This window comes from Anser cygnoides, chromosome 1, assembly GCF_040182565.1.
Source record: "Anser cygnoides isolate HZ-2024a breed goose chromosome 1, Taihu_goose_T2T_genome, whole genome shotgun sequence".
Taxonomy (NCBI): Eukaryota; Metazoa; Chordata; class Aves; order Anseriformes; family Anatidae; genus Anser; species Anser cygnoides.
In genome coordinates, this window is record NC_089873.1 from 20,114,092 (window position 1) to 20,126,611 (window position 12,520).

A 12,520-nucleotide genomic window follows, 5' to 3' on the forward strand; every position below is an offset into this window, starting at 1 on the left:
AATTTTGAATTCTGAGATAAGACATTATGCAATAGATTTTCTTTGTGTATTCCAAATTGAAACATTGTTTATTGAAAAGATATGCTATGAGGTTAATTACGATGAGATGACCGGCGTTTTCATTGAGAAAAAAATCTTGCAACATGTTTTTCCCTATTATCTTTTCCTTTCTTTTTTCACAGGAAAAAAAATAAATCGCCCATTCAGAAGACTACTTATGTTTTTTGTAAGGCATCTTTTTTTCTAAGAATTATTAAAAAATCCTACTTCTAATGACCAAGTGGTTTTATTAGACCTAGACGGTGGGCAGAATTATTAACTATTCATAACTTTTTTTTTTTTATAAAATGACTTGCCATATCATAGTGAACCAATGCAGAAAAGGAGAAATATTTCCGCAAAGCCTATCCCCTTTAAAAAATATTAATGTACAACTTTCTAGTACCTCTTTCTATTGCTTCAAATTATATCATAAGCAGAAATCTTCTAATCAACATCTAAATAACTCTGCTGTAATAAACTGAAGCACATGGGTGGCAAAGTTAGACTGAACATCCAGCTAAACATTGTTTATGATAATCATTCATCCCTATAACAGATTCTTTCTAATATTAAAGGCTACATTGTTCATGTGTGTGATTTACAGGATCTGCAGGAGCAAATGGCTGAGTGCGTATTGCTTGAGTAACCGAAGGGTTATAGCTGTTACAGCTTCTGTCAGTTTCAGCTGAAGCCATAATGTGTGCTATTAAATTAATCAATGACAAAACCTTAAAATTAAAAATAGAGGGATTATATATACATGACATCTTATTATTGTGTTACATTTTCTGGCTACAGAATATTTATGGCCATTACAAGGAAGAAGTAATAAAAGCAGCCTGCAAGAAACTAGGGAGATCTCTGTAGACATGCAGAGCTGTTCTGAAACAGGGAGAAAGCTGCAAGCTGCAATTTCAGTCCTCTTTGTTCTTTTTTTTTTTTTTTTTTTGTCAGTAGTAACAAATATCCAACAAAGCCAAGTACTATAGCTATTAAAATAGGAGACTTGCATTTTCAATCACAAGATCTGCATCTGCCTGGACATTTCACACAGTGATAGACAACACAGAGTAGGTTGCAAGGTGATAATTTCTTTTTAAAAGTGAGCACATACTCTGATAAGAATAAATGAATAACTGCTCAAGTGGAAGAAAAACAGATTTTTCTGTTCCTCCTCCAGTGCATTTTGATTTCCATCTTCTTTTTAGCTTTCACAATGAAATCCCCTTATTTCCTTTCAGCCTATCAGCTGAAAGGTACATTTTTATTTTTCAGTTGTGAACACCATTCTGACTCCACCTCCTCTTGCCACAAGGTCTGAGATGTATGCCAGCAGAACAGGTCTCTACCACTTTTGCTGCAGGAAACAGAGCAAGAATGGTTCAGTTAACAAGATATTAGCCTGTTCTACCACATGTTCTCTAAAGCTGTGTCAAGATAACAGCACAAGTACGCTCTTCTTACTGCTCTGTCATGCTGGTAGGGTGGATACCCAGATAGAAGGAGCTGTTGGAGCATATCACTCCACGCTTCCAGCCTGTATGCTGGCTTTACCTTCATATGTGGGTCAGCAGGATAAAAGAGCAATAAAATCATGGAATATGCACCTGCACCCAGGGTGCTCATAAGGGGCATTCACCATGGAAAGACACTTCTCTCTAGGTTTCTGCAGATCCTCAAACATAGACTGGGTTTTGTTCCCGACTAACCTTGAAATGCATGTTTTATTTCTAAAAGAAGAATCCCCTGGACCTTCAGTGTGAAAGGACTCTTTAAAACGTATAGAAGTGAGTTTGATTTTGTGTGTTATTCAATTTAGGTTCAGTAAGTGTGTTCTCATTCCCAACTTCAACCTTTGCAAAAGCATGTATTACTTACACAAATGATTTTCATTCACTTAATAAATTAAGATTAATTAATAAATTGAGATGGATTAACGATCAAAGTAATTTTAAAAGTATCTTCATATAATTTGGGTGAATTCTTATGAGAAAAAGATACGAGGCATTAACATGTTAGTGTATAATTCTTGTTGATAATTTATCAGAACACAATTTGAAACTAGTAACTTATTTCTATTTCTGATTCCTAAATAAATAATCAGCAAAGATATTTTTTAGATATACAGAACTTTTCATTCAAATGGCTTACCATCTTTAAAAAAAAAATGATTCTTGCATTTCATATTTTTCAAGGGGAGCATCTTCTGCAAAGCAGGAATGCACAGGATTTTCAAAGTTTTTCATCATCCTATGACATGAATCTTCTTAATAGCTCTACAGACAGCCTTTAGTATTTTTCTTAAGTAAATAAACAACACCAAGTTGGGGGGAAGTGTCGGAAGTGTAGGAAGGCCCTGCAAAGGGACCTGGACAGGTTTGGTCAATGGGCAGAGGCCAATGGGATGAGATTCAACATGGCTAAGTGCTGGGTCCTGCACTTTGGTCACAACAACCCCACACAGCTCTACAGGGGCAGACTGGCTCAAAAGCTGTGCAGAGGAAAAGGATCTGGGGTTGCTGACCGATGCTCACTTGAACATGAGCCTGCAGTGTGCCCAGGTGGCCAAGAAGGCCAACAGCATCCTGGCTTGTATCAGGAATAGTGTAGCCAGCAGGACCAGGGAGGTGATCATCCCCTTGTATTCTGCTCTGGTGAGGCTGCACCTCAAGTCCTGTGTTCAGTTTTGGGCCCCTCAGTACAAGAAGGACATCGAGGCCCTGGAGCATGTCCAGAGAAGGGCTACAAAGCTGGTGAAGGGCCTGGAACACAAGTCCTGTGAGGAGCGGCTGAGGGAACTGGGGTTGTTTAGTCTGGAGAAGAGGAGGCTCAGGGGAGACTTTACTGCTCTCTACAGCTACCTGAAAGGAAGGTGTGGGGAGCTGGGGGTCAGCCTCTTCTCGCACATAACCAGTGATAGGACTAAAGGCAATGGCCTCAAGTTGTGCCAGGGGAGGTTTAGGTTAGAAATTAGGAGACATTTCTTCTCAGAAAGAGTAGACAGGCATTGGAAAGGGATGCCCAGGGAGGTGGTGGCGTCACCGTCCCTGGGAGTGTTTAAGGAAAGGTTGGACATGGTGCTTAGGGACATGGTTTTAGTGGGTGACATTGTTAGTAGGGTTATGGTTGGACCAGATGATCTTGGAGGTCTTTTCCAACCCTAACGATTCTATGATTTTATAAAGGGACTCATTAAAGCATGCAGAGGGCTCAAATCATGGAAATATATTTCTTTGTACTTATTTCTAATTTGTGGTTCTAATAGTTCCACTGTGTTTCTCACTGAGACACTTTATAGTTTTGTGTGTCCTCAACATAGCAAAGATTTTCCTGCCACTATCAGACTTCACCAGCTTTTCAAATCTCAATCCTCATTTATGATAGAAGTTGTTTTTTTCACTAAATTCAATATGCAACAGGATAGAGACATTGTAGTCATTGTAGACATGTACTAGCATGTCAGCATTCTCTATTTTGTTTCACTAATTTAAACAAAAATTTGCACTACTACTTCAGTAAAGTTCTAAACAGAATTTTTTACACTGAAACATTTTTCACAATCTCCTGTAAATCATTTGAATATCTGACATGAGCTACTGGAAAGCTCCCTCTTCAGAAATATAAGACAGAGACATCCCAGGCTCTTGTCTGCTTTCAGGGAAATGATCAAGCGTTTCTAAGATAATAAGCAGAGATATCAATGGAAAGTAATTACAATTCACATCTTTAAAGTTATTAAAATATTTTAAACCTTATTTAAAATACCAGGTAATTATTTTTGTTTCTAAGGCAATTTTTCTTTTTCTCTTTTGCTGAAACAAAAGCTAGTTGGATCTACAATGGTCCTGTAATTTATAACCACGGCTGGATCATTAGGCAAAAAGACTGCCTTGATGAATTCTTACAGGCAGTGAAGTAGTCCCCAATTACTCCTAGAATCTGTTTTATTCCACCTAAATGAGCAGATTTTTTAAAAATGTCTACAAGTACTTTTTTTTTTTTTTTTCCCTGAACATTAAGCATCTGGTTATGGAAGCAGTTGAGACTTCAGTATGTTGCAAATGGCACAACTGGTCACCTAGAACATGTTTAGGTGAGAAGTATCTATTATATATGCTTGTGGAGGTTAAAATCTTTGTCTACAAAGGTCCAGAGTCTGCAGTTATTTTAATTACACACTTGAAGCTTGAAGACACAAATAACAGCATTTCTTAATCATAAATTGTGTATACTTTTTAAAGTTATAAAATGTTCAAACAACCAAACTAACAACCAATACTTTTTGTTTTCTTTTGTTTTTAACACAATTAATTTTGAATTAAGCTGGTCTACTAAGAAGTTATATTGAGGTGTTATACCATATGCAGTGTACATTCCCCTAATAATAATAGTTTTATTCTACTAGACACTAATTTTCAAGTGAAAAATGTGTCCAGAAACAAAAGAAGCAAAAGTCATCAGCAAAATTGTTTTTTTCATTTCATCAAAGATTCAAACCCTCCAATATAATCTGATTTTTGTTATATCATATGATACTTTTAGAGTATTGTTCTCTTGGAACAGAGTTGTTGAATTAGGTGCAGTCCATTTGTATTCTTGCAATAGCCTACTTACTGACTTTGTGCAGACATGAAATTATAAAGCCTCATAAGACATGAATAATAGGTGTGTTTTATATTTGTACACATACTTTTAGCTGAAGAAAAATTTACTTCCCTATGTGACTTGACTCAATGCAAATAAATTTTACTCTGCACTGAGCATGTGCAGTCCTGATGATTTACTCCTGCACCTGACTAACATCTTTTTTAATTTCTAATGTCTATTAAAATAACCATGACTTAATTCATTCCCACAAGAACACTATATAACAGGATGTACAGACCAGAAATAGAAAAGCCTTGGCAAGAGAAGATGGTATCTGTCTTAATTCTCCAGCTACCAATGCTGAGAACTGTAAATACATGAGAATGTGCATGGGATCAAAAAACAAATGGGCAGGCCAGGAGGTAGCCTTCAGGCATAGCAAGACTTCTTGCATCTCATTACCTATCTTACTTGGAAATAATAGTGCTTTCTTCCCATTTACACTTTAATCTCTTTTTAAACACAATTGAGACTCAGGATCTTGGATCCAGCTGCCGTCACCAAGCAAGAATAGTACTGCTGAAAATCTTCTGACAGACAGCAAAAGATGCTTAGTAGACAGAGAAAAGTGAAGGCAGAGGATCATCACAGGGATGCCCTGGCCTCCTGACAGCTTTCAGGGATCTTGGAGGCAGTCCCTGTAATGTTCTCCACCAGAACAGACCTTTTGCTTTTTGAAGGAACAAAATGGAGAACAGTTTCCCATGAGAAAATTTGCAGGGAATGTTCCCACTTCGTGTTGTTCTCTCCACTTTTTCTTCACAATAGGGAAGATCCGTTCCTATATTTCCCAAATAAAACAATCCTGAAAGAAGATAATCACTAATAATAATCATTGCCAGGTTGTTTCTCCATTATCATAATGGAGAATTCTAGCAGTGGATGGTACATTTCAAGCTATACACCTATAGCAGCAACTTTGCCTTTTGAAGCCTATTACCTCCTCCAAAGTGTTGCTTAGCTCTTCTAAGGGGAATGAGTGCATTTGGTAATTTTAGGAGCAGTAATTATGATTTGAAATCACAGAAATTGCACAATTACAGTCAATTCTATACAAGGGAAAAAAATATATTTTATAATGCTATATATATAGCTGCTTACAGAAGTCTTCTACTGTGGTGCTAATTCACTGAAATGCTGAGAAGAATGGGTATAAATGACATGGCACAGATGGAATTAATATTGCAAAACAGATGTTCAACAAGTCTCTGTCTAGCTTTGTTTTTTGCTGTAACAATTAAGAATTCACAACTGGTATGCAGATTTTTCTATAACAGAATACCACTTGTGCATAAAAATAACTCTTTAATGTACTTTTTACTTAGCAACATTGTAATATATACAAGGATAAATAAGTCATCTCACTGTTGCTCATTGTTTGGCATCAATTGTTTGGTTATAATCCAAGTCATATGTTAGATAATATATCAAGAAAATTCTCATTTTAATATTCCTGAAAAAGTTGCATTAAAAATCTAATGGATTTACCTGGGCTAGTTCCAACAACTCTTTTGGATTTGTCTGATCTTAAACTACAGCACAAGCTGGACAAGTTACTCTTTAATTTGCTTCAGATAATCACAGTCAATTCATCTGTAAATACAGGCAATTTCACAGGTGGTTTCGTAATTCTTAAGACCTCAAAGAAAGGGATAAATGGAATATAAAAGGTGCATGTAACACAACATGGAATGCTCTAGCTTATGATAAAGGAAGAAAGAATCAGAATTCTCTCTCCTACCTGCTTTAAACAAAAAATACTTTAATGTGAAGTAAGGAACATTTATACCTTGGTATATCCCCCGTAAGTCTTAATCCAACCATCAGGAGCAAATAGAAGGGAGAGAAATACAGCCCAACAACCAGACTGGTACTTTGACTCCCACTGCTGAAAAAATACAGGCTAAAATACGTGTGTTTCTATCAAGCTCTCTAAAGCAACAGTTCTTTAGCAAGTAATAATATCCTTCTGAAAACTAGCAATGTAGGATTCAGTCTCAAGATGGTTTATCAGCAATCCAACAGTGCCATCTATCCGATTTCAGTAGAATTATATTGCATATTCAGTAGAATTATAATGCAACACAAACATAAGTCATTCTCTAATGCTAAACATTAGCAAGATTTGAACTACAGCAAGTATACAAACGAGCAGTGATCACTCGTATATTAAATTGATGCAGGCAGAGTTCCAGCTAATCATAAATGTACCATACATTTTACATCCAAGACAGTGAAAAAGATATTGTTGTCTGTTCTATCAAGCAGGAAAAAAAAAAAAAAGAGGCAAGAGTAGCTTTGCTTTTAAAAAATGTTACATCTACTTATTAGAGAACATCAGTTAAATTCTTTTTCAGTAAGTGGCTTATCATCTCTTTGCATGTGATTGCCAAGTGATTGTCTGGAGTTAAACATTTGAAATCCTCTCTGAAATTTACAATCTATCAATATTACAAAATAAAGTCTGTGTCATTTAAAATAATGAAGAAAGAGCTCCTTAAAATTATATTTAAACTTAATATCTGAAAGATTCCAATTAGCAAAAAAAACCTCTTTTCTTGCCCTGCAGAGCTTAAGTCAGCAGACAGACTAAATGAAAAGTTATCTTACCATAAGACTCAGAAAACTAAGATGGAATGCAATCAGGATTTTAGAAGTAAGAGGCACCCACATCATGCTTGACTTTCAATTTAACATGTAAGTTTTAGTTTCCTTTTCCTTAAATAGAAAAAAAAAAAAAAAAACTACACTGTAAAATTAACATGATTTAAATGAAAGGAGCAGGTGATTCAGAGGACAGGCAATACTCCCACTATATAAGACTCAGTTACTGAGAAGTAAGATGTCACGTGTACACTTCAACAACAACAAAAAAGATTCTTCTTAAAATACATCAGGGAATGTTCAATGCTACTTTTTAGAAGCCAAGTGGAACTACTTTCTATTACCTGCCCCAGTGTCACTGTACAGTAGAAAGCACAAAAGAGGGTAAAAATCACCTGTTTAATGAAGGACAGAAGTTCTATGGTGCTCAAGGGAAAAGTCGGTAGATTTCACTCCTCCTGTATCTATACAAACTTGCAAGTACTGTATAAAGGCAGTCCTATCTGCAAACCAGTAAACAATATAGATCTATCACAAATAGGTATGATAGGTCTTTCTATGATAAGTGGGACCAAAAGATTAGATGTTCCTGGTTTGGGGACAAGTTTTATTCCAGCCCATAGCTATCAGTGAGCAAATCAGATTAAACACTGCTTCACAAGTTCTGTGGAATTCATTGCATAAATTATGCAGTAATACTTTTCTTTCTTTTGCCAAATTTATAGAGATGGTAGAACAATTAGTAAATTATTCAGAGATAGATGAATCTCTCTTACAGTTCATTGGCACTAAAGCACTCTATATTGTATGCAGAATATTATATTCATTAGCAAAATATCCAAAGTTATTTGTAAATTTAGCTGACATCTGAAAATTTTGACAAATCGCATGTATGCTTACATTGGCAGTATTATAAAGCAGATCCCTACAACTCAAAATGTCAGAAATATTGAAACACAAATCTTTTTTTACCATGAATAAGAAAATTAATTCTGTCATTATATCTTATATAATTAATTGCTTTTCTGTTCTTTGCTGGATGACCTTAGTAGGAAGATCTGTCTTGAATAATCCACTGTCTGGCCTTAACTTGAACACCTAATTTTTAGACCTCTAATACTGCGTGAGATGAATTTCATCAGATACTTTGGAAATTACACAAATTCATAGTTTAATCAATAGTCTTCATTATGAATAATCCAACAGCATCTTAAAAACTGATATAAAGTGAGATTTTCAGAAGCCTACAGTTTTGGCCTATCTCTGCCCCCATTAAAGTCAACGGGAGTTTCATCACAGACTTACAGGAGCAGTAAAGAAGCATAAAGGGGATGGATGATTTCAAAGCATCTTAAGTGGTAAACTTGGCAACACCAGCTCAGGACTGAGTACTTTAAAAAGCCTTACCCTTTATCATAAATCCTCTAGCTTAAATACATTCTTAGCTCTTTCTGCGTATTTCCAAGGTATGAAAGTGAGTTGCATAGGTAAAGCTACTTTGGATCCGTATATTTACTATGAATAGTTTTACAGACCTATAAGCAAAATAAGAAAGCAGAGGTTTCTGTCTGCCCCCCTACCTCCCCATCAATATTCAAGTAATTAATTTTGTTAGAACATGTCTTAAAATTTCCCTCATTGTTATATTTTGCTATTTTAACTGATATGTGACTTCAGACCTTGTATACTAAATTCAGGCTACGCAGGTATGCATTAACTTTGGTTTAACATGACTGCTAGCCTGTATTTAGAGCAAAGAAGACTATACGAATTGCCTCCTATGCAGTTTACTCCTACCAGGGCAAGACTAATGTATTTGAGATGACAGACAATGAGGTCACAGAAATTATTATTAAACTCAAACATTTTGATCAGAAACATTTTCTGCTAAAGACGGAAAAAATCATTAATTCTACCATATATTTTTGTCATTTCTATCGTATTCTATTATATGATACATTCCATAATAATAAGTATGAATTCTGTTATCTTTGGGGAAACTACAACACAGGTCATTCAAACTCTACCCTTACAATTCCTTTATTCAAACTTAGCATAATAGACATGTATCCAACTACAATATATGACCAGAGATTGACCTTCTGTGTTAGCCCATCTTCAGCAAGAAAAACTGTTCAGCTGCAGTTGATAAAGAGAGTACTCTTTTAAATGATCTAAAGGAAAAAAGTCTCTGTAAATGCAAATACAGATATGCAACTACAGTTCTAGCTCAGTGCAGCAGTCCTTTGTTTATAACCAAACACATTGACATTCAATAAACAGTGCTGCATAAAATTTCATCTCCCTGTAGGGAAAAATTTAAACTTACTTTATTATTCCTCTGGAATATTTTAAATGAGAAAAAAATGAAGATAAACTGCGGTTGACCCTAGGCATTATAAATGCCATTAAGGCTCTCGCTCTGTTAGGCCCATCTGTTGCTTTTCAGGCCAGCTATTCATTAACCTTATTAGCACTAGCCCCTATAGCCTTCAGTTGACATTTCCCTGGTTAATATGGAAAGCCCATTTCCTAGCACACATGAAGAGGCTAATTAAAGAATTTGTATGAATTGTCTAATAGATGCAGCAGGATACAGCAATAACTGGTCTGTGTTTTTCGAGATCCAACGTGAAATTCCTTTCTATGGGCTTCTACTGGACTATAGTGCTCTTATATATATGAATATGTAGCTTTGCACAGCTACTCTCCTAATCAAATCAGCAGAAAATCAGTCTTCTTGGCATCAGTAATAATCTCTGTCTGTTGCAGCAATATAAATCCAACTGGTATACTATCGGATTTGTACTAGATTTACTGATGAGCCGAAAAAACAACAGCAAATGTATTCACTCAGCAGATATACCCAGCAGCTTAAAATGATGTGAATACATAAACTGTTTATCACATTTAACCCATTGATATGAAGTCACAGGAAGGTGAATGGTTTGGTATTTAATCCCAGTCCTTCTTCATGCTGGGGATTCATGCAATTTTTTACTCCCACAAAGAATATTGTGAGCAGTTTAATTTGCAGAATGAGTTTAGAATGAAATGTTTTTTCTCTCTCCATTTTAGATTAGGTACTGCAAGCATAAACAAAATTCCATATATTTCTAAACCTGCACACAATAAACCAAATGTGTCAGAAAGCAAACAAAATGAAATCCTTCCATGTCATAGATTGGGTGGCAGCACCAGACATTCTTTCATGTATTAAAAAGGAATGATGAATACTTTTCTGTCAAGAGGTTGTTTGCAATTATTTCTGAAAAGCCAAAAAGTGAAAGTAAATGAACTAATAGGTTAAACTAGACAGTAGCCTTTCTCAGCATTCCCTTGGCATTTCTGATTCTTCTTGTATCTGTGGTAATACAAGGTAATTTTCAGATCATTTTTTCCCATAAGTGGAATTTCAGGATAATTTATAGAGGTGCCCTATTCTTTCTGACTGGTTTATTTAGTTAGAAGGAAGTCTTTTAGGATTTTAAGGCTAAAATTAAGATTGTCCTTCCTAAAAACACCCAATTCAGCAATTCAGCAACGTAATTAATTAAAAATGAGATCTGACCTACAGACACAATTACAGTTACCGTAGGTATAATGTACTAGAAGGCTGCCCAAGTCCCTTTTCTTCAAGGTGATAGTCATCAAGTATTCCACCTCTGTTAATCATTGTGCGTCACTTCTGGTGAAGTTATCTGTCTCTACCATACCTCTCCTAACCCTCTGTAAGACACAGCTTCTCTTTTCTCATTCAAATCTTTTTCAACCATCAACAGACAAGCATTAGTTGATATGAAAAAAAAAAATAGTCATAGACATTACAGATCTTATCCAAAACGGAGCAAAATCAGTGGAAAGGTTCGCAGAAAATTCACATGGCTTTGGAGTGCATTGAGTGTCTTGCATAACGGCATGTGTTACTGATAATGTTATCTCTGCACACCATGGTAGGCAGCTCAGCACCACAGATCCACTTACTCACATCTCCTTAGTGGGATGGGGAAGAGAATCTGAAAGGTGACAGTGTGAGAACCCATTGGTTGAGATAAAGACAATTTACTAGGTAAAGCAAAGGCTGTGCACGCAAGCAAAGCAAAACAAGGAATTCATTCACTTCTTCCCATCAGCAGGCAGGTGTTCAGCCACTTCCAGGAAAGCAGGGCTCATCACGGAAAATGGTTTCTTGGGAAGACAAACTCCAAATGTCCCCAATTCTTCCTTCCTCACCCCAGCTTTATTGCAGAGCATGGCATCATATGGGTATGGAATGATGTTGGACAGTCTGGGCCAGCTGTCCTGGCTGTGTCCTCTCCCAGAGCCTTGTGCACCCCCAGCCTCCTCACTCGCAGGGCAGCACGAGGAACTGAAAACTCCTTGGCTCTGCGTTAGCAATGCTCTGCAACAACTAAAACATCCATGGGTTATCAGCACTGCTTTCATCAAAAATCCAAAACGCAGCACCATACGAGCACCTACCAAGAAAACTAATTCTAACCCAGCCAAAACCAGGACACCTCGTCCTGTACACCATTATCCACTGGCATAATCTCTCTCAGCTCAGTGTCTTGTCTTATACACACCTGATGATCAAACCTTCACCTTTATTCCGTCAAAGAAGTGTTGATACTCACAAATATTAAGGAAATAAAACGTTACATCAAATGTTAAATATTAAGGAAATAAAATGTTACGTCACAGAAGCTATTTAAAAATGGTGTTTTATCACAATTTCTATTGGAATTTCTACCAATGACGGATAAATTCTAAAGATCCAGTTCAAGTTTGATAAGCACCTCAAAGCTTGGACGCCTGTCTGAAATTTCTTGACTATAAATTCTGAATGATTTACACCTGTTAATTTTCGCTGGAAACTTTAGGAGAAGAACCTGTCTCTTGAGTCACGATGCAACTGTGGAAACTCAAAGATAATCATTAAGCATAAAAAAAAATAAAATTAAAAAAAAAAAAAGGAGAAAAACAACCAAATTTCTTCAAAACTCAGAAATAGGTTTAGGTTATCTGTTTCAGATCTGATTCAGGAAATACTTTAAGAAATGGATTGTCTCTTACTTTATTTAAGCCACTGCTTTTAGTTGGTAATATTACTGTAATTGTTAATATTAAAAATACCCTACAACATATTACAAAATTTGCCTAGCACTTCAATGAGACACAGAGAGAGAGATGAAAAGAACAGAAAGTTTCTGCCTGCTCCTCTGCC

At 36.1% G+C, this 12,520-nt stretch overlaps 1 long non-coding RNA gene across 1 annotated transcript in view; it reads right to left on the minus strand.

Annotated features, from left to right (window-relative positions):
- The window catches only part of LOC106040476 (uncharacterized), a 26,812-nt gene continuing 14,292 nt past the window's right edge, over positions 1 to 12,520 (minus strand). The window contains exon 4 of the long non-coding RNA XR_001209910.3: positions 1 to 1,399. This is a non-coding gene — a long non-coding RNA (uncharacterized lncRNA). The remainder of the gene's footprint in view (positions 1,400 to 12,520) is intronic.